The sequence below is a fragment of the Carcharhinus amblyrhynchos genome, chromosome 2, assembly GCF_965287045.1.
Source record: "Carcharhinus amblyrhynchos chromosome 2, sCarAmb.v2.hapA, whole genome shotgun sequence".
In the NCBI taxonomy this organism is placed as follows: Eukaryota; Metazoa; Chordata; class Chondrichthyes; order Carcharhiniformes; family Carcharhinidae; genus Carcharhinus; species Carcharhinus amblyrhynchos.
The window spans coordinates 117369177-117391140 of NC_137325.1; the positions used below are offsets into that span (position 1 = coordinate 117369177).

The 21964-nt window shown below is 42.3% G+C and overlaps 1 protein-coding gene across 7 annotated transcripts in view; it reads right to left on the reverse strand.

Annotated features, from left to right (window-relative positions):
• Positions 1 to 20925, reverse strand: part of mpp7a (MAGUK p55 scaffold protein 7a) — a 467172-nt gene extending 446247 nt beyond the window's left edge. For all 7 annotated transcript variants that reach the window (XM_080211719.1, XM_080211709.1, XM_080211666.1 and 4 more), the window contains exon 1: positions 20586 to 20925. The gene's annotated coding sequence lies outside the window, so the exon portion shown is untranslated. The remainder of the gene's footprint in view (positions 1 to 20585) is intronic.
• Positions 20926 to 21964: the final 1039 nt, after the last annotated feature.

A 21964-nucleotide genomic window follows, 5' to 3' on the forward strand; every position in this document is an offset into this window, starting at 1 on the left:
GGCCATGCTAAATTCTCCCTCGCTGTACCCGAACAGGTGCGGGAGTGTGGCGACTCAGGGATCTTCACAGTAACTTCACTGCAGAGTTAATGTAGGCTGACCTGTGACATTGATAAACTTTAAAACTAAAATGTTGCAGAGCACTTCACAGGAGCATTAACAAAACCCAATACCAAGCTGCAGAAGCAATATTCAGATGGGTGACCCAAAGCTTCACCAAAGATATCAAGTAGCATCTTTGGGTTATGCTTTGGAGAGGGGGAGGAGAAGGATTAAAAGAGAAGCATGGATGCAAAAAGAAATCTATATCAGCTTTAAATAGCTGAAAATCTAGAATATGCATAAAGCTACAACTGCACAAGTGCAGACATTTTGGAGAGTTGTGGTCGAATGAGGGTACATTAATTATAGAAGGACACGCCATGGGAGGGATTGAAAATGAGTTTTTTTTAAATTGAGGTACTGCTGTATAAGGAGCCAATGTACGCCAGCAAGCTTGGTCTGGTGCAAAAAAAAAGGGACAAGTTGTGAGCTAGGATACAGGCAGCAGAACTTTGAATCACAACAGAGAGGATGTAAACAGAGAAGGCTGGTCAGAATTGTTTAAATAATTTGGCTGAGGGGTCACAATGATGGTTTGTTATTTAACAAGAGAGAGGTCCGAGTTCTCACTTTCTGCAAATGTTTCTTGCAGATATCCAAAAAAACCACGTGAAACTAGTGTTTCAGACTGGAATACTCTTGCACATAACATCAGTGGGGTTTCATAATACTAGTATCATGAATGCATTCTTGATTGGACCCCACCTGCTGAACTGCGTTCAGATTTACATACTGAAAAATAAAGGCCTTAGAGGGGTACAGTGCAGAGGGACTCTGGCAGGATTGGCAACTGGCGATGGTACAGAAGTCAGTAGTGCTGGTCAGAAGGATGATATGGAATTGGAATTTTGCCTCTTGAAGTATCTTCCGAAATACTGCCACTGCTGTAATGCAGCAGTCAATTTGCCTGCAGCCATATCAACAACAATGCAATAATGACCATATAATTTACTATGGAGATACCATTGAGCATTAACTGTTGGTCAGGGCCCCAAGGAGAACACCCTTGCTCTTGACACACGAACTATCAAGTCAAGAAAATTAAAATAGGAGAAGGTCGTTAAGACCCTTGAGCCAGTTCCACTGTACAATTGGATCACCTTTAACTGGTACCTTAACCCCAGTCACCTTCCCTCGGATTTGTATCTCTGGATATTCTTACCTAATAAACACTCAATCTTAAGTCAAGTGCTTATTCATTGCAAGTGATTGCAGAGCCCTTGGCAATGATCTTTGCATCATCGATGAAGACGGGAGACGTTCCGGAGGATCGCGGATGTGGTTCCTATTTTCAAGAAAGGGAACAGGGGTAGCCCGGGAAATTACTGACCGGTGAGTCCAACCTCAGTGGTTGTTAAGTTGATGGAGAGGATTCTGAGGGACAAGATTTATGAGCATTTAGAGAAGTTTAGAATGATCAGGAATAGTCAGCACGGCTTTGTCAAGGGCAGGCCGTGCCTTATGAGCCTAGTTGGGTTCTTTGAAAATGTGACTGAACACATTGACAAACGAAGAGCGGTGGATGTGGTTTACATCGACTTCAGCAAGGCGTTTGATAAGGTCCCCCATGCAAGACTTCTTGAGAAGGTGAGAGGGCATGGGATCCAAGGGGCTTTGGCCTTGTGGATCCAGAACTGGCTTGCCTGCAGAAGGCAGAGTGTGGTTGTGGATGGGTCCTTTTCTGCATGGAGGTCGGTCACCAGTGGAGTGCCCCAGGAATCTGTTCTAGGACCCTTGCTGTTTGTCATTTTCATAAATGACCTGGATGAGGAAGTGGAGGGATGGGTTAGTAAGTTCACCGACGATACGAACGTGGGTGGTGTTGTGGATAGTCTGGAGGGATGTCAGAAGTTGCAGCATGACATAGATAGGATGCAAGACTGGGCGGAGAAGTGGCAGATGGACTTCAACGCAGATAAATGTGTAGTGATCCATTTTGGCAGGACCAACGGGATGCAGGAGTACAATATGAAGGGTAGGAGTCTTAGCTGTGTTGAACAGCAGAAGGATCTTGGGGTCCGGGTCCATAGGACTCTTAAATCGGCCTCGCAGGTGGAGGATGTGGTTAAGAAGGCGTATGGTGTACTGGCCTTCATTAATCGAGGGATTGAGTTTAGGAGTCGGGAGGTAATGCTGCAACTTTATACAACCCTTGTCAGACCCCCCTTGGAGAACTGTGCGCAGTTCTGGTCGCCTCACTACAGGGAGGATGTGGAAGCTATTGAGAGGGTGCAGAGGAGATTTACAAGGATGTTTCCTGGATTGGGAGGCATGCCTTATGAAGATAGGTTGAGGGAGCTGGGACTGTTCTCCCTGGAGAGACGAAGGTTGAGACGTGAGCTGATAGAGGTTTATAAAACGTTGAGAGGAATAGATAGGATGGATTCTCGGAGGCTATTTCCCAGGGCTGAAATGGTCGCTACGAGAGGACACAGGTTTAAGGTGCTGGGAAGCAAGTACAGAGGAGATGTTAGGGGAAAGTTTTTCACTCAAAGGGTGGTGAGTGAGTGGAATCGGCTGCCGTCGGTGGTGGTCCAGGCGAACTCGCTGGGGTCTTTTAAAAGACTTCTGGATGAGTATATGGGATCTAATGGCATTGGAAGTTACAGATAGTTCAATGGCTTGATAGGTATAGGTGTGATCGGCACAACTTGTGGGCCGAAGGGCCTGTTTGTGCTGTAGTGTTCTATGTTAAAAATTTTGACTAATTCAGCTGTCACAGCTTTCTTCGGCAGCACAAACTCCAGAGCTCCAACACACCATGAGAATACATTGCTTCCTGATTTCACCATTCAACTACCTTATTTCAAATTGAAGATTATGCTGCTTTGTTCACCACTTAACAGCTACGCTGTGTTCAGCTTATGAGTCCTTTCATAATTTTGAACAATGCAATTAAATCACTCATTACAACTTATGCAATAGCTTTCATAAAATAATTCTTTAAACCCTAGTATCGTTCCAGCTATTCTGCACTGTACTGACCAACACTTAACATCCAAAGGCATTTTCATAGTAGATTGTATGGTCATTATTGCATTGATGTTGATGGGGCTGCATGCAAATTGACTGCTGCATTTCAGCAGTGGCAGTATTTCGGAAGATACTTCAGGAGCCAAAATTTCAATTCCATATCATCCTTCTGACCAGCGCTACTGACTTCTGTACAATCGCCAGTCGCCAATCCTACCAGCGCCCGTCTGCACTGTACCCCTGTAAGGCATTCATTTTTCAGTACCCAAATTTAAACATAGTTCTCCAGATGAGATCCAATCAAGAATGCATTCATGATACTAGTATTACGAAACCCCACTGATGTTATGTGCAAGGGTATTCCAATCTGAAACACTGGTTTCACGTGGTTTTTTTTGGATATCAGCAAGAAACATTTACTGAAAGTGAGAACTCAGACCTCTCCTAAATACTTTTATTTGTTGTTTAACAAAAAGGTAGGAGAAAGATGAGAAAACACTACAAAGAACAATCCAGCAAATTAACAGAAAGCAAATAATCACAGGAAAAAAGTGAAAATATCTGTTTCTAGCATTATCCTAAAGTTCACTGAGACTGTGTTTCCCAAACCGGGACCAGAAGCTTGTTGGTCAAGCCCATCAACGCCTCTACTTTATTAGAAGACTAAGGAAATTTGGCATATCAGCTATGACTCTCACCAAGTTTTACAGATGCACTATAGAAAGTATTCTTTCCGGTTCTATCACCACAGCTTGGTGTGGCTCCTGCTCTACCCAAGATTGCAATAAACTACAAAAGGTCTAGAATGTAGCCCAGTCCATCACGCAAACCAGCCTCCCATCCATGGACTCTGTCTGCACTTCCGGCTGCCTCAGCAAAGCAGCCAGCGTAATCAAGGGTCCTATGTGGCAAGACATTGTCTCTTCCACATTCTTCTGTCAGGAAAAAGATGCAAAAGTCTGAGGTCACATACCAACCGATTCAAGAACAGCTTCTTCCCTGCTGCCATCAGACTTTTGAATGGACTGACTTTGTATTAAGTTGATCTTTCTCTACACCCTAGCTATGAATGTATAACTACATTCTGCACTCTTCCCTTTCCTTCCCAATGTATGGTACATTTCGTTTATATAACATGCAAGAAACAATGCTTTTCACTGCACACTATTACATGTAACAATAGTAAATCAAATCCAAAATCAACCTTTTGCTTCAACTGAGCTGTCTCCTTAAGATGGCTGCCCTTCTCCCTTGCCTTCTGCTGCCATCAATCCCCAATCACTGGCACACTGGTTTCTGTAGATGACTGCCTCTCTCTCACTGAGACTTCAATACCTGTGTCTGAATGGCTTCTTGGCTTCCAGCACTCTGACTACTAATTATATCAATTGCAAAAACCGCCCTATTCTTCTTCCCTTTCTCTTGGATGTTGCCCAGGCATGGTGTACATAATACGTGGCAGTTTGATTTTACTTGTGTGAAACAAATATTAACTTTAGTATTATCCTACCATTTTGTGACATTAGTGTAATGCCCAGGGATTTTGTTGCCCAAACAAACCATTCTGTTGTGCACTGAAAGACTGAAGTTATCAATGTTAAAATTCAACAGAACATAAGGGTTCACAAAGTACATTAGAAAAGCCAGTCATATTGCTTATCAAGTTACCTAACTAGCTTTCGTTCTCATCATAAGCAAAAAACTATGTTCAATACAGCATTCAAATGTATTGGCAAAGATATACACTGGCAGCAACTAATTTTTCATGCAAATAACCAAGAGCGAGTCATAATTCAGTGGACTTTCACATGATTGAATATTAACTGTTATCCTGTCTCAGGTGTGGAAATGTTGAACAAAACTGGTTCATTCAATGTGCAAAAGTAAGGAAAACTGCTATTCCACAGAACTAAACACAGCCTGGTGTGAATTATTCCTGAAAGTAGCAGCTTTTTGGTTTTATGAGGATCAATCCAAGGACAATGATGCCCCCAGCACTTGACCAACAGCCAAAATGCAAATTAACAGCTGTATACTAGGCTTGTACTCGTTAGAGTTTAGAAGAATGAGGGGAGATCTCATTGAGACATCTAAGATGATGAATGGGATGGATAGGATAGAGGTGGAGAGACTCTTCCCGCTCAGGAAGGACAGCAGGACTAGAGGGCACAGCCTCAAGATAAAGGGGGGGGCGGTTTAGAACAGAGTTGAGGAGGAACTTCTTCACTCAAAGGGTGGTGAATCTCTGGAATTCTCTGCCCGTTGAAGTGGTGGAGGCTGCCTCGCTAAATATTTTTAAGACGCGGGTTGATGGGTTTTTGATAAGCGAGGGCATTAAGGGTTATGGGGAGAGGGCAGGAATGTGGAACTGAGCCACGACAGATCAGCCATGATCTTATTGAATGGCGGGGCAGGCTCAAAGGCCTACTCCAGCTCCTATTTCTTATGTTCTTATAACAAACAAGTTGCCTGCCACTGCCACACTAACACGGTAAAACAATTTAATGGCAATTGCATTCTCTGCATATTTAATCTGAAAAATTGCTAATTTACGATCATAGCCAAAATGCAATGTGCTGGAAGCACTATTATTCTGCACTAATGCTACTGACATCTGTTAATCCAATCAATCCAAACGCTTTACATAAAAGCAAGTCAGTTTAATATGGAGCGAGTTAATCACGCTTTACATTGAAACAAATAATGAGCTTTCAAACCACAGCAGGTAGAGTTTCTGTACAGCTGCTGCAACTGCACAAGTCGATTTAAAATAACCTTGCCTGATGTAAAAGGTCAGTTCTGCAAGTTGGCAGCTCATTTTTATTTTGCTGATCCACAGATCACCCCCTGCCAAGAGTGCTAGAAGATATGCACCCCTCAGGCTTTTAAACTTACACCCTGTCAACTGATCTAGACACTGCCAAGTGCAAGAGCAGGCCACAGTGCTTCACTACCCAACTTATTTCCTCTTCATCATAAAATAATTGGCCATAATTCATTGCCCAAAAACCAGCAGCTTTCCATGCAGGAAATTAGTACAAAAAACCCAGAACACTCCCAAGCAGCCAAAGAAACCCCTGACCACCCTGTTCTGTGGCCTCCACTAATTAATTGTATGCATATGGAGAAAGAAAGCAAGGATAAAGGATTAGAAAATCTGTTCCAAATAGAAGGTGACTCAACTGGCAGACAAAATTATCAGCTGGATTTGTCAAAAAGCAAACCCAATTGGAAATAACTCAGTTCCAGCATCATGAAACAAGGTCAAGGAGGCAATATAACATTTTACAGCACGTGGGCATGCAAATAGTATTAAGCAGTCTACGTACCGCAAGTGCCTGACGGTGCAGAGAGGAACCCAATTAAGACAGCTGTCAAGATCAGCACAATCAAAGAAAGAATATAGTACACAACAAATGCAAACATTCTATCTGGCAACAGAGCAGCCTGACAAGAGATTGAACAAGGGGACTCAGGCAGAGTACAATTAAGAAAAGAAGCGCAAGATTTCAATCGGTTGCAAAACAGTGAGAAAGTTAGGCAAATGTCATGCTGAAAGTGGTTCAAGTCTTTTATTCAGAAAAATATCAGCCCTCTTCAAAAAAGCTGTACAATTGGAAAACACAAACGATGATCATCAATTCTCCCATTGTTTTACCCAGAGCTGTGGTCAGTTCCTAGATTGGTGCCATCACATGTGATATTAAACCAAATTGTGAATTACCCTGTTCACCTGCAGCAATAGTTCTTGTATACTCTACCAACTTTGAATTAAGCCAACATTCCATTTGTTTTCCCAACTACCTGCTGGACCCATGTGCCAACCTTTTGTGAATCATGTACAAAGGCACCCAGATCCTCTGCAGCACTCAGTGTTCTGCTGTCTGTCACAAATTTATTTATAAACTGCTTTTCTAGCTTCCTTTCACTCGAAACAGCGTCCTTTTCCCACATACTGGCACGGTAGCAGAGTGGTTAGCACGGCTGCTTCACAGCGCCAGGGACCAGGGTTCAATTCCCGGCTCAGGTAACCAAGTGGAGTTTGCAAATTCTCCCCACGTCTGCATGGGTTTCCTCCCACATTCTGGAAGATGCGCTGCTTCGTTGCATGGAGCCAAATAGGCACAGCACTGTGGCGGAGGGGAATTTCACAGTAATTTCATTGTAGTCTTGATGTAAGCCTTACTTGTGACTAATAAACTTGACTTTATTACCTCCTGCATCCTGCTCACACATTCGATTCTTGCCATTTTTGTATTGTCAGCAATTTTTAAACATTTATTAGTTTTTTTTTAGAAAGCAGAAAGAATTCAATACAATGATACAGCTTTATTTCCCCCCAGCCCCCCTCATACCACTCTGTAAGCAAACACCCTACGCAAAAAAACTAAAATTCAGTTGATAATAATTAACTGATTACAAGGAATTAAAGGCTACCAGTCACACTAAAATTTCCGATGTGATATATTTAATTTTCTCCAATTGAAGACATTAAGTTTTCAATTGTCAGCAAATTTGCATTTAATACATGGTGGCACTGTACTCATGTCTCACAGCGCCAGGGACCCAGGTTTAATTCTGGTATTGGTGACTGAGTTTACACGTTCTCCCACTGTCTGCAAGGGTTTTCTCCACGTGCTCCAGATTCCTCCCACCATCCAAAGATGTGTAGGTTTGGTGGATATTCCTCCATCCATTATGATATACTGATACAAAAATAAGCTTTTACCTTGTGTAGTTCCCCTTTTCATGGTACCTTACAGAATTTTTTTTTGAAGTCCAAACACACTGCATCTACCGGTTCCCCCTTTATCTACTTTATTCTACATCTTCAAAGAGCCCCAACAAATTTGAGTCACCATTTTAATAAAAACTCAATCCCTCTACCATTTTAAAATAACCCTGATGATAATGCTGTTCCAGTGGATTATGTTTTCCTAAGCGTCCAGCTACTATTCCCTAATAAATGGATTCTAGCATTTCCCCAAGACACATGTTAGGCTAATGGGTCTACAGTTTTCTTTTGACTGTCACTTGCTTCCTGGGGCCTTTCAAGAATCTGAAAAAGTTTGGCCAGTTTAAAGCAATGCATCCATTACCTTCACCACCACTTGCTTTAGACCTGAGTAAGCAGTCTATCAGGTCAGAGGAGTTGGTAGCTTTCAACCACATTAGTTATCCTAATGCCATCTTTCCTTTGATAGTAATTGTTTTAAGTTTTGCCTTCACTTCCCCCCCCCCAACCCCCCATTTTCTACTATTGATGAAATGTTCTGTCTTCCACAATGAAGATGGATACAAAATACTTGCTCAAAGTCTCTGCCATTTCCTTGATACAGATTAATTCCCATGTCTTATTTTCTAAGGTGTCAACACTCACTTTAGTTACTCAATTCATTTTGAAAGTTTAAAGTTAATTTGTTAGTCACAAGTAGGCATGTATTAACAATGCAATGACGTTACTGTGAAAATCCCCTAGTCAACAAACTCAGGCGCCCATTCATAGAACATACAACATTACAGCGCATTATGGGCCCTTCGGCCCTCAATGTTGCGCCGACCTGTGAAAACCAATCTAAAGCCCATCTAACCTACACTATTCCAATATCATCCATATGTTTATCCAATGACCATTTAAATGCCCTTAAATGTTGGTGAGTCCATTACTGTTGCAGGCAGGTCATTCCACGCCCTTACTACTCTGAGTAAAGAACCTACCTCTGACATCTGTCCTATATCTATCACCCCTCAATTTAAAGCTATGTCCCCTCGTGCTAGCCATCTCCATCCGAGGAAAAAGGCTCTCACTGTCCACCCTATCTAATCATCTGATCATCTTGTATGCCTCTACTAAGTCACTTCTTAACCTTCTTCTCTCTAACAAAAACAGCCTGAAGTCCCTCAGCCTTTCCTCATAAGACCTTCCCACCATACCAGGCAACATCCTGGTAAATCTCGTCTGCACCCTTTTCAATGCTTCCACATCCTTCCTATAATGCAGTGACACGCAATACTCCAAGTGAGGCCACACCACAGTTTTGTGCAACTGTAACATGACCTCACGGCTCCGAAACTCAATCCCTCCACCAATAAAAGCTAACACACCGTATACCTTCTTAACAGCCTTTTGAACCTGGGTGCCAACTTTCAGGGATCTATGCACATGGACACCAAGATCTCTCCGCTCATCCACACTACCAAGTGTCTTACCATTAGCCCAGTACTCTGCATTCATGTTACTCTTTCCAAAGTGAATCACCTCACACTTTTCCGCATTAATCTCCATTTGCCACCTCTCAGCCCAGTTCTGCAGCTTATCTACGTCCCTCTGTAAGCTGCAACATCCTTCCACACTGAGTGCAACTCCACCGACTTTAGTGTCATCCGCAAATTTACTATTCCATCCTTCTATGCCCTCATCCAGGTCATTTATAAAAAAGACAAATAGCAGTGGCCCCAAAACAGATCCTTGCGGTACACCACTAGTAACTGAACTCCAGGATGAACATTTCCCATCAACCACCACCCTCTGTCTTCTTACAGCTCGCCAATTTCTGATCCAAACCGCTAAATCACCCTCAATCCCATGCCTCCATATTTTCTGCAGTAGCTTACCGTGGGGAACTTATCAAATGCTTTACTGAAATCCATACATACCACATCAAATGCTTTACCCTCATCCACCTTTTTGGTCATCTTTTCAAAGAACTCAATAAGGTCTGTGAGGCACAACCTACCCTTCACAAAACCGTACTATCCCCAGTCAAATTATTCCTTTCTAGATGATTATAAATCCTCTCATAATCCTTTCCAAAACTTCGCCCATAACAGAAGTAAGGCTCACTGGTCTATAATTACCTGGGTTGCCTCTACTCCCCTTCTTGAACAAGAGGACAACATTTGCTATCTTCTGGCACTATTCCTGTAGACAATGAGACAAAAAATCAAAGCCAAAGGCTCTGCAACCTCCTCCCTAGCTTCCTGGGATAAATCCCATCCAGCCCAGAGGATTTATCTATTTTCACACATTCCAGAATTGCTAACACCTCCTCCTTACGAATCTCAATCCCGTCTAGTCTAATAGCCTGTATCTCAGTATTCTCCTCGACAACACTGTCTTATTCCTGTGTTCAGGTACACAGAGGGAGAATTTAACATGGCCAATTCACCTAACCCCCACATCTTTGGACTGTGGGAGGAAGCTGGAGCATCCAGAGGAAATCCACACAAATACATGGAGAACGTTCAAACTTCACACAGACAGTGACCCAAGCTGGAAATTGAACCCTGGCGCTGTGAGGCAGCAGTGCTAACCACTGTGCCGGTACATTTTGCTATCTGATTTTATATTTCTGGCTCGTTTCCCCTCATTCTCCAATTTCTACCTCTTTTTTTCAGTCCTCCTTTGCTGGTTTCTAAAATCTCCCCTACATACTGGCCTACCATTAAGCTTTGCAACATTTTAGAGCTCTTCTTTCAATTTGATGCAATCCTTAACTTCCTTGGTTACTTGCAAATGGTACATCCTTCTCAAATGACATTTATGAATGAAATATATATCTTTGTTAATAGTGACTAAATATTTCCACTACCACAGCTTCTCTATCAGCTTACCTTTTAACCCATTTTCTTAAATGTTGTAGCCAATTGTGTTCATACTTTTGAAATTGATGCTCCTTAAAGTTTAAGACGCTCATTTCAGAGAGGCATTTTTCATCCTCAAACTGTATGTGGAATTCTATCAGGTACAATTCCATCATGTTGCAAACACTCTTGCTTGGAAGATCCTTTACTGTGAAGTCTTCCATCAATCCTGTCTTTTTGCACATTATCAAGTCTAAAATAGTCCATTCCCTGGTTGATCACAGAATAGGTTGGTCCCAGAATATACTGTTCTAAGCAATTCCTCTAACTGCAGTCATAAATGCATCCTCAAGGCTATCCGACCTAATTTGATCTGTTCAGTCTAAGAAGATTAAAATTGCCAATGATTATAACAACCTTCATTATTTCTTGATTTAGATTCAGTCCTACAATGGAGCCAGTTAGAAGCCCAACAAACAACTCACACCATTGACTTCCTTTCTTTGCTCTCATATCCAACCAAGCTGATTCTATGTCTTGATCTTCCAAGTCAAGATCATTTCTCACTACTATATTGATCTCATCCTTTATTAAGAGAGCTATTCCACCTCCTTTTCTTGCTGAATGAGAAATACCATTGAATATTCAATTCTGAGTTATGGTCACTTTGCAACCATGTAATGGCCATCATACTTGGTTATTTATTTTTGCTAGCAATTCATTTATCTTGCTACAAATGCTGCATGCATTCAGATAAAGTCTCGAAGACTGTGTTTTGATTATTTCTCACTGCTCCAGCCCTTTTTGACGGTGCATTCTGTTTGGCACAGAAAAGTTGAGATCAGCATATATCAGCCATGATTATATTAAATGACAGGGCAGGCATGAAGGGACTAGTGGCCTATTCCTACTTCCATTTCTTGGGTTTAATACTCTGTCCATTCTTCATTTGCTAGTTATCATTTCCCACCTCTTGCCCTGCACTGTTGCCATGTCCTTGCTTATTAAGTTTCTGAATTTTCCCCTCATTTTCCCTCCCCGCTCCCATTTAGTTTGAAGCCTTTGCTTTACGTGACACCAGAAGGTTGTCCATCCCTCAGCCATAGAGACCTGACCCAGACCTCCAGCAGCTCACCTGCCCTGACCGAGATACAATTCCACATGCAGTGATCATTTAAGGGTCTTCACCTGCCCTGCCTCAACTTTTACATTGGTGGGCAATGGTCAGAGCAGGGTGCTAATTGAAAAATAACGACACCTTGATTCAGAAAGGGTTATGTAGGGGTGGGGGTCCTCAACCTAAAGCCCCCTCCAGGACTTGGAAGCTCTGGCTGTCCCTCCCTTCTCCATTTCCCACAACCCCATACACAGATCACACCTCTCGGACCCCTGGTACCGTTGTGGAGATGCTGGCATTGGACTGGTGTAAACACAGTAAGAAGTCTCACAACACCAGGTTAAAGTCTGACTGGTTTACTTAGTAGCAAAAGCCACTAGCTTTCAGAGCACTGCCCCTTCATCAGGTGAGTGGGATTTAGGTTCACAAACAGGGCACATAAAGACACAAGCTCAATTTCCAAAATAATGGCTGGAATGCAAGTCTTTACAGGTAATCAATTCTTAAAGGTACAGACAATGTGAGTGGAGAGAGCATTAAGCACAGGTTAGAGAGATGTGTATTGTCACCAATACACATTGGAGAATGCTTTTTTGTAAATTGATTTTGCGTCTTTATATTCCCCTGTTTGTGAACTGAAATCCCACTCACCTGACGAAGGGGCAGCGCTCCAAAAGCCAGTGGCTTTTGATACCAAATAAACCTGTGGGACTTTAACCTGGTGTTGAGAGACTTGTTACTGAAATGTCGTCCCAGGTCTTGGGTTCAGGCACAGTGCTGCAGCACCTCTTCTGGCTCTGACACATTTTGCCTCAAGGGGCTGCAGAACTGTCAGCCAATCTGATTGGCTGCCAGCTCTCCAAGACAGGACCTCCTCCCAAAGCTGGGTGGAAGCTCCTCCTGCTGCCAATCAATTCCCAATTGATTGTAAAATAGCATCTGCCCTAATGGAGTGAGCAGGATTGGGTCATGTGGCAATTCTCAGGACAGTGGGTGTTGAATACTCACCATCCTAAAAACTAAGGCCCTGACGTGTGAGTCACTGCCTGATAAAATCTAAGTTTAACTCCATGCTCTCTCCAAGCTACTCCAACCTATAACAAATATAGAAATAAGTCCATGAGGATGAAATAGAAAGCAGAATAAAGCTAAATACTGAAATCACGTGAAGCACACAAGCAGGAAAAAAGGAGGACACTTCCAAAAAATAACAGAAACAGCATAAAGTCTTAAGTGTAAAATACATGAAACAAAGCTTGCAAGAACAGAGGCAATAAAAGAACATGTTAAACGTTAAACAGTAGTCATTAGCATATCACACATTAAGTTACTATGGTTACAAACTGCCAAGGTAAGGGACTGCAAACTACTCGAGTGCTAAAAGGATGTTTTGAAATGAGACAAGTTTATTCCAAGTTCTTTCAGTATTGAGCACCATAAACATAGAAGAAAAGTCAGGAAGAAGTTTATCCCACTGCTACCAATCAATGTATGCTCATGATTTTATTTAAAAACATACATTAACATGTAAAGTGCCTGTTTTTAATTCATTTGTGGCACATGAGCATCGCTAACTGGTCAGCATTTATTGCCCATCCCCTAGTTGCCCAAAGGGAGTTGAGAGTCAATCACATTGTGTGTGGCCTTATGTTTGGACTTTAAAAAATTGACACAAATCCTAGGATTTATTTGATATGTTCACCTACAACAAACAAAGATATAGTTAGCAACTGCACAGTACCTTGATAATCACCCATGTACCACATATCATATTGGAACAAGCAGCAGCAGTTTGGTGACTGACAGTTAAATGATCAAATATATTTCCCTAAAGTTCCAACTTTTTTTTTAAGATAAGGAATATTTTAAATAATTACTGAAGAATATATTAGTAACACCATACTACAGTAACAGGCTCTCTTTTACAACAGACAAAAGGAGGAACTATTTGGAGGAGCATATAACGCTTGGTCAAAAGGAACAACTGAGACTCAAAGAGGAGGAAGTTGGAAAGTTAAAGGATTCCAGGCAGTGAATACATGCATGGGGTCTAAGCAGCTGAAAGTATGACAACCAATGGTTGGGCAAAGGGAGGGGGTGGGTGGAGACAAGCAAAATAAGAGTGGAACAGAGGTCAGTGAGGGCTTGTGCGCACAAGACATTGTAGAGCTGATAACGGTTACACAAACCAACTGAAGCCATGGAAGGATTTATGCCTGTGTAATGGATAGTGTAGAGAATAGCTGTAAGCTCCAAAAGGATATTAATGGGTTGGAGGAATGGATAGAAAATTGGCAGATGGAGTTCAACTCTTAAGTTGAGGTAATGCATTTAGGGAGGTCAAACAGTAAAAGTGAATGCACAATAAATGGGGATAAACTGAGAGGGGTAGATAATGTGAGAGATCTTGGCATGTAAGTGTATAAGTCCCAAAAGGTAGCAGTACACATAAATAAGATTATAGAAGGCGTATGGAATGCTCTCTTTCATTAGCAGAGGTACAGAATGCAAAAGGAGGGATATAATGATGAAACTGTACAAAACCCTGATCAGGCCATAACTGGAATATTGTGTGCAGTTCTGACTACCACATGACAGGAAGAACGTAATTGTGCTAAACAGAGTGAAGAGAAGATTTACTAGAATGTTGCCATTGCTGCAGAATTGTAGCTATAAGGAGAAATTTTTTTTTTGGAACAGAGAAAGATGAGGGGTGACATGATTGAAGTATACAAAGTAGAGAGGGAAGGAAAGAGTAGTCAGGTGGTGGGGGGAGGGGGGAGAGAAAAATTAAAGGCTGCACTTAGATGAAGAATAGACAGAACTTGAGATTGTGGTGCAGAGGTGAGATATTAAAGAGTTAATGTCCATCACAGATCGCAAGGTGAACTACTGGGCTTGCAAGAATAGCAGAGAAACAGCTAATGGGAGCAAACTGACAAAACAAGATAACCACAGGCTCCAGCTTGCTAGGCACGGCTGGGGTGCGAGTTTAACTAAGTATGCGAAAATGTTCTCTTTTGCGCTAACAGACAGCATATCTTAAAGATATTATGCTTGTGTTCTGATGGGGGGGGGGGGTTGTCACTAGTAAATGCGTATTTGAATACAATGTTCTTTCTTATGCAGCAATTCCTGTATCTACTCGTTTTTGATTGAATAGGGTGATGTATGCTTAAGTCGAGACGTTTTTGATTGAATCGGGTGGTGTGTGTTTAAGTCTCATTTGAAATCATGTCTACTTGATGCAATAGTAAAACTGTATAAAAGGGGTCAGCCTTGTTACTCCGGTGCGCTTTTTGCTAACTGACTTCCATCACTGAGTGAAAGTTAAGTAGAAAAGGCTAGCCAGCCTACATACGTAGGATAAATAAAGAACTTTGATTCTGACAACTGTTGCTGTTTGTCTTTGGACCAAGGGACTGAAGAGTCTCGTGAAAAACGAACATAACAGAGGCTGTAAGTGAATATTCCAGCTACAACAAAATCGCTCAAAGTGGAAACCAACAAGGACTTTCCAACTGTGCTGAACAAAGGAGAGCCATTCAAAAAAGCGTAACGTACCATGAACCACATCAAAGGCTGCATGTAGTTCAAGGAAAAATAATGGGCCACAATCAGAGTTACACATGATGTCACTCAACTTTGATTAGATTCAGTTCAGTTCTTTGGCAGAGTAAAAATTTGGAGTTATCGAAAAGAGCTTTGGCACAGATTTGGGAGACATTCACCAAGGAACACATTCACTCAGCGATAACATTGTTGGTAGAAATACAGAGTGCCTATTTCATTACAACAAGACATCACAAAGCACCTCACAACTAAAGTCATATTTTGAAGCACAGTTACTGTTGCAATTTAGGAAATGCAACAGCCAACTTGCATGCTCCCACAAACAGCAATGAGATGTCAATTGAACAAAGAACAGTACAGCACAGGAACAGGCTCTTCAGGTTCCCCCCCCACCCCCCGCCTCAATCTGCACCAATCAGTTCTACTTATATAAACCAACCACTTATACTCCTCTATTCCCCGTTTGTTCATTTGCCATATCAAGGTAAGTCTTAAATATTGGTAACCTAACTCCCTCAACCACCTCACTTGGCCGTGCATTCAAGATCCCCACCACCCTCTGTGTAAAACAATTTCCTCCGCATATCTCCATTGAACCTTTCCCCCCATCTTGAACTTGTGCCCCCTTGTAATTGTCATTTCTGCCCTGGGAAAAAGCTTCCAACTGCTCACCCTATCTATATCTCAATTTTATAAACTTCTATCAAGTCACCCCTCAGCCTCCATCTTTCCAGGAAGAACATTCCCAGTTTATTCACTCTCCTCATAGCTAATACCCACCATAGCAAGCAACATCCTGGTAAACCTTTTCCGCACTCGCTTCAAAACCTCCACATCCTTCTGGTAGTGTGGTGACCAGAGTTGGACACAGTATTCCAAATGTGGATGTACCAACGTTTTAAACACAACTTGCCAACTCTTGTACTCAATGTCCTGTCCAATGAAGGGAAGCATGCCACATGTTTTCTTCACCATCTTTTCCACGCGTGCTGCCACTTTTAAATCTGTGGAGCTGTACTCCCAGATCCATGTGTCTAGGCTCCTGATGGTTCTGCCATTTATTTTTTGCTCCCACCTAAATTGGATCGACCAAAACACATCAGCTCGCATTTGTCTGAATTGAATTCCATCTGCCATTTTTCCACCCAGTTTTGCAGCCTATGTTCTGCTATATTGTCTGACAATCTTCATCACTATCCGCAACTCTACCAATCTTACTATCATCTGCAATCTTGCTAATCAGATTTGACAACTGAGATATAAATATTGGACAGGCCACCAGAGATAATTTCAAGCTAATAATTACCTTATTTGTTTTCCCACATTGGTTTATCAAAATCTTTACTGTGGCTGTTCTCCACCACCCCATTCCCCCACCCTTCCAACTCTTTCTTCAGAGAACAACCTGTTGCCACTACAAGTGTGCCAATAATGGGGAGCTGTCTCAATAAGTCAACCAGAATCAACAGGAGGGAAAGTTAGCACTTGCATGGAATTGCACTTTTAAAACTTACTTTTTGTTTCTGCTGCTTTGTCACATTTAACCACATTTTATTTCCCTGCACTAATCCTCTTACTCTGGACCCTCAATCTGCTCATTTCCAATTGTTCAGTCCTGTTATTTTGAGCCTACATTGGCCTAAATTTGATTAGCTTCTTGTTATTCTAACAGTTTTCAGTTCTTCCTACACAGCATTCACTGAATTACCATTAATTCAAGCACAAGCAGAGTTCTGAATTTCAACACTTGTACAGAAATTCACTTGTCACTGAATAAGTATTTTGCATAGTTTAATGTTATTGAAAAATATTCATTAAAGTATCTCAATTTACATGCAGTACAAATAGGGTCATAAATTGGGGTTCTGCAGCGATCTGTGCTAGGATGCCAACTGTTCACACTATGTATTAATGATTTTGAAGAGGGAACTGAATGTATTATCTCCAAATTTGCAGATGATATAAAGTTGGGTGAGAGGGTGAGCTGTGAGGAGGACGCATAGATGCTTCAGTGTGACTTGGACAGGCTGCGTCCTTGGGCAAAAGTGGATGAATGACAGGTATCCAATTTTGTAGCAATAACAGGAAGACAGATTTTTTTTTGAATGGGGATAAATTGAGAGAGGTGGATACTCAGCGAGACTTTAGAGTCCTTGTGTATCAGTCGCTGAAAATAAGCATACAGGTACAGTAAGCAGTAAAGAAGTGGTATGTTAGCCTTCATAGTGAGGGGATTTGCATATAGGGATGGGATGTTTCCGCTGCAATTGTATAGAGTGTTGATGAGGCCACATCCGGAGTATTGTGTGCAGATTTCGTGTCCTTATCTGAGGAAGGATGTCCTTGCTAATAGAGGGAGTACAGCGAAGGTTTACCAGGCTGATTCCTGGGATAGCAGGTCTGTCACATGCAGAGAGACTAAGTCGATTAAGATTATATTTACTGGTGTTTAGAAGTGAGAGGGCGTCTCAAAAACTTGTAAAACTCTAACATGGTAGATTCAGGAAAAATATTCCCAATGGCGGGGGAGCCCAGAACTACGGGTCATAGTTTGAGGATAAGGGGTAAACGTTTTAAGGCTGAGATGAGGAGAAATTTCTTCACCCAGAAGGTCATGAATGTGTGGAGTTCACTACCATAAAATGCGTAAGTGGAGACCAAAACATTGTCTGATTTCAAGAAGTCTTGAAGGGCCAAATGGCCTACTCCTGCTTTTAGTTTCTATGTTTTGTTGAGTACTGATCCTTATATTACTGGGACACTAAGCTAGAAATCTGAACTAATCATTTAAATTACAAGTTCAATCATGCCACGGCACTTGAATACTGATTCGAAAACACCTGGAAAGAGAAAGCTGCTTATGGTAAGAGTGATTATTAAGCTGCTGAATTGTAATCAAAATCCAACTGCAGGTCCGATGTGCAAAATCTGTAAATCTCAGAACCATAACTGTGCTGATTCCAGATTTTCCCAGATTGTGAATTATCCATTGCACGTAGTCAACTTTGTCTCTGGTGAATAGGGAGGTGGGACAGATATTCAAATATTGCAGTGGACTCAGGTTCTGGGCATGCTTATCTCATGCCAACTCCATCTTCTGGATTTTTGATCACTGCGCTTACCCTGTTCTGGGACAGGCACCCAAATATCCAGACAGTAAAACGTCCAGATTTCAGACTATTTCATTCCCAGACAACTAGATTTTGGATAACTTACCTGTACCTTATTCAAGTCCTTGAAGGAAGGCAACTTGTTATCTTTACCTTGTCTGGCCTCAATGTGACTTCACTCACACTTCAACATTATCCTTAGTCGCTTCCTGAAATTATTCTGCACACCTATTGCATCAAATCACTACAGAGAGAAAAAAAATCGAAACAGAAAATGCTGGAAATGCTCAGATTAAAGTTGCATCTGTGGAGACAAAGAACAGATTTTCTCAACATTATGAACCTAAAACATTCACTCTTCCTCTCCACACACATACTATCATAACCTGACAAGCATTTCCAGCATTTTCTATTTTTATTTCAGATTTCCAGCATCCACAGTATTCTGCTTTTCATTACAAAGAATAGTGCTGTGGAACACCTTCATGACACAATCATTCAAAAAGACAGTCCATTCTCCAATTTGACAATGTATGCTATGTTTGGTGATGCCCATTTCTCAATTTTTTTTCAAAAGACTGCATACAATCTATACAGTTTACATAAGGAATAGACCAATGGAGCAAACTTGAAGCAACTCATGACAGGTTTCACAAACACCTCAGTAACTCAGCAAAGCAAACAGAAAATAGCAGTCCAAGTTTCATTCAAACCATGCTGTGTCGCAAACAAATTTAATCATATTCGTGAAAATTAAAGATCTCCTCTATGAAAAATATCTAAGCCGATTATAATGCCAACCTGCATTCCACTTCTCAAAACAACCTCATCTACAATGCAATAGAACAATTTTACAACAGACAGGTCAAAGCAACCGAACATTCACAGTGAACATTATCCCTGTCCTCCGAGGTGCACAGGGCCATCAACCATGTCCATTCCATTCCACGCACCTCTCAGAACCATGATAGAGTTCCTTTTATCCTCAACATCCACTCACCAGCCATATCGATGATCCTCCATGTCTGCCACTTCCAGTATGATCTCACCAAACACATGTTCCTCTCCCTTTTCAGTATTCCCAAGGGACTGTGTGCTCTTAAGATTCATGCCTCAGTCCCTGTAAAACTCTCTCCTCTCCCACAGCATCTTTCCATTTGTGCATATAAATGCAATGCTTGCACTTTTACCTCCTTTTCTATGATGCATGGCTCCTGCCACTCGAGTATTGACCTTTCCCTTTGTTTCTCTGCCTCTGTATTTGCTAAAAAGACCTGTTACGTTTCTCTTTTTTTTTCAAAAATAAAGTCATCACCCTGAAATGTTAACTCACTCTCGCTTCGCAAATGCTGCTATTGTGCTGATTTGCAGCATTGATAAGATGCAACAGCCCAGCCTTGAGCTGAGAAACAATCAGGGCCTGAGCAACAGGTGGGCAGACGCAGGCTCTGTTAGGGAGGTGGGGCCAAATGTCCTTTTTGACGGAGACCATATGGGATCAGAAGTCGAGCTCTGGGTCAAAAGGGATTGTAAACAGGCTGGTTCAGCCCGAGACAGAGGTTGGCCAGATGGATTGCTTGCCAGGCTCACTAACATAGATCTAATCACTAATTTTTTTGGTAATTCGCAGTTTGACGTTAAATATCTACATGAATGAGCTACACTTCGTGAATGATTTCTTAGGCAAAACAAAAGTGTCAACACCTTAACCGGAATGCGAAGCAACTCATTTGACTCAAGTAAATTCTGAGCTCTTTCAGCCTCCGCCACACGAAGTGGTGCCTAAAACATTTGAGAATTCTCCTAAAATTACGATCCTCCCCCCACTCCCCACCGCCCTTTCAAATGGTGTGAAATCAGTGCATTTGAGAACCTTCCACTCACCTCACAGACTGCTAACCTCAGCAGCCAGTATCCTGCTGAAAGCTCATTAAACACCTCGATTTGATTTTAACCATCATCATCCCCTGTCAAAAATCGTTCCAATGGCAGATCCAGGGGTTCAAATGCCCTGCGTCGCACATCACTGTGCTTCCTTCACCTCCTCACCAACCCTCCCAAACACATACGTAAGAATATAATTCCATTGTTCAAGCAGATTTTCAAAAAGGTTTAAAAATATATACCTCTGGAGATGAAGTCGGATGCAAGGCTCGCACACAAGGTTACCTCTGATGATAAAATCCCGGCGCTGCACACATTTCTTTTGGACACAATAAAAAAAGACAACAACAGCTTGAGCCTAACTGCCACTCCTTCTCGTGTGTGTGTGTTTATACATATATAGGAAGGGGATCTGGGTTACGTCTCCACACTTGTATTGGGGCTGCCTCACACCATCTCCAACACTAACTCACTGACCCGCTGCCTCTCTCGCACTGCCACTAAAGCCACTACAAGTGAAGCGAATCCCCGAAGCTCCCAGCCCGGGCCCCTTCCAATTCGCTGCTGCTGCCTGCCTGCCGGCCGAGCCTGCGCACTCACTCCGCCTTCTGCCCCGCCCCCTCCCCCGAGTCCTGGCTCGTGAACGGTGACGTCACGTCACGCCCAACTGCCAGTCGGTCGGTAGCGAGCAGTCGCCCTGGCAACTTGACGTCACGACTCCTAACCTTCGAAGGCCCACCTTCGGCAAGGCAAGGAGCGGCGGCACTTCGGCTCTTCGATACGGTTCTCTCAGTCGGGGAGCAGAACTGATCATTTTCAAGTTTTAAACATTATTTATTAGTGTCATAAGTAGGCTTGCATTAACACTGCAATGAAATTACTGTGACAATTCTCTCTAGTCGCCACACGCAGGCGCCTGTTCGCGTACACTGAGGGAGAATTTTAGTATGGTCACTGCAGCTAACTAGCACGTCTTTCGGACTGTGGGAGGAAATCCACACAGAACGTGCAGACTCTGCACAGACAGTGACCCAGGCCAGGAATTGAACCTGTGTCCCTGGGGTTGTGAGGCAGCAGTGCTAACCACTGTGATACCGTGTTGCCCAGCTCAACGCTAGGTTACATCTCACACTGTCCCTTTTATTTCATCAAAAGCTAAAAAGCGATCGATTTCTGACTTGAATGTACTCTGACTGAATGCTCGCAAATCACAGAGATTCAGGTGAGGGGAATTGTTTCACATTGCCACCATGCAGTTGCTGCACCAATGATATTCACCATCAACAGGATGCAGCCATCAAGCTGAAACGTCATTCTGCCAAACACATGAATGAATAATGTGATATTTTAATTTCAGTGCCAGTGTGATGCTCAGTATGTAGGCCATACATCCCAAAGACTGGCAGATTGTATCAAACAGCATGTCCTTTCTGTTGTTTGCAACAAGCAAGACATCAACCGTACCCAATCAGCCCGTGCATGTAGAACTCAAAGCACAGAGTCCAATATTAGATGTGATTCTGTAATTTGATAACATTTGTTAAATAATATTCACCAATTTAAGATTTAGTTGGGCTTGAGTGTGGTGCTTTGCATGTACTGAAAGCTATGCATATTAATA